The following is a 1843-nucleotide window of genomic DNA, read 5'->3' as shown; positions in this document are numbered from 1 at the left end:
TCTTAAATTACAAACAAGAATCAGAAGAAACTAATTTTGAAGACTCAGGAAACTCATGCACAAAGGGTAACACAGAAGTACAGAAACTTGCACAGTCACTACCAAATTTAACAGACCAGAAACACAGGCCAGCCACGGCAGGTGGACTGCCTGAGCTCAGGAGTTCAAGACCAGCCTGAAGTGAAAGCGAGACCCCCATGTCTATGAAAAACGGAAAAACTGAGCCTGAGTGGGAGGTTGCTGTGAGCTATGACGCCATAGCACTCTATCCAGGACGACAGCTTGAGACTCTGTCTCAAAAAAAAAAAAAAACCACAAATGCAATAAAGACACAGACTTGATGCACAGAAATGGTTTTACAAAGCCATCCGGCAAAAGGAAACTTGGAAAATTAATGGCCAAGATAAAAATAATATTCTAAAGCTAATCACTGTATAACACAGACCTCCTTGCAAACTCATTTTTCTTTTCCAAAATAATACAATTTCACAAGAGTGATCACCTAGTTTCATAATAAAAAACGTAGCCCTAACTTTCCTTTTAAAATGCAGATTATATAGTCGGTGTTGTGGCGGACACCTGTAGTCCCAGCTACTTGGGAGGCTGAGGCAGGAGAATCACTTGAGCCCAGGAGTTGGAGGGTGCTGTGAGCTGTGATACCACAGCACTCTACCCAGGGCCACAGCTTGAGGCTCTGTCTCAAAAAAAAAAAAAATGCAGACTGTACTACCAAACTAAATAAATAAAAGAGAAAAGTCAAACTTGATGTAGGAGATTGTGTGTACGTGGAGAAAGAGAGACTGAGAATACAGGAAAGAGTTAGCAAGCTGCTGAATCAGAGAGTATGGACTGCTTCTGCTAGAAAGATTTCCAAAGAGTAACAGAGTATACATCACATAGAGCAACTTTCCTACCTACAAGTGGGAAGGGATACAGGAAACAGAAATGTCTACAAATGAACCAGAAATTCTCCCATTTCAGTAAATAGCTTCCCTCAACGAGGCCTGGACCACCACAGACAAATATCCCTAACTCCCCGAATGCACACAGCAGACACAGAGCAGAGGGGAAGCACAAACCTACATAAGGAAGTAGAGCGGAGTGGCTTACTCCAAGTGGGAGAATTTGACAGGGACAATACACAGCATGTGTGTGACAGACAGAAAAATCCACAGTCTGCTGTTCTCCAAGCTGCAGGGTTCAAATGAGAAAACGAGACTGATTAGAGCTTTTGTTAGAGATATGTAAGTCACAGAGCGCTAAGGTCGACAGCCTTCTAGCTCCAATGGGCCTTGAGCAATTAAACAACCTCATATCAAAATGTCAAATAAGAGTCCTGCCAATATGCTAAGAAAGTGCTAAATCCACAGACTGTGGCACTCCAGGTAGTCCCCCACCACCACCACATTTCTTTACTTGGAAAAAAAAAAAAAAAGTAAAGAAATTTTTCAAAACATACTGCTTCAAGAATCCATTAATAAAGAGCTAGCTTAGTATTAAGCATACAGCAACTGCTAATTATGTATCATTTACCAGACTGATGCTATACGCAGCTATTAATATATGCTCTCCTTTATTCCTTTGATTAAATTTATACGTCTCTGTCATATTGCGCTAAACATGGATTTTATAACATCACAAATAATCAGGCTTTGTTTAGGGTTTCTAAAAATCCCTCTAACCCTCTAATTAAAAATACCTCGTTTCTTGAAATTAAAACATTATCCTACCTCTCATTGTAACAGTAGGATATCCTCCCCATGCTACGAAAAACAAAAGAATCATTGTCAATTTTCCAGCATGAGGTAACTCTATCCAATGAAAATACCCTTACATCGAAATG

This window comes from Otolemur garnettii, unplaced genomic scaffold (genome assembly GCF_000181295.1).
Source record: "Otolemur garnettii isolate 467f Iridium unplaced genomic scaffold, OtoGar3 scaffold00067, whole genome shotgun sequence".
NCBI lineage: Eukaryota > Metazoa > Chordata > Mammalia > Primates > Galagidae > Otolemur > Otolemur garnettii.
This window is presented reverse-complemented; position numbering follows the sequence as displayed.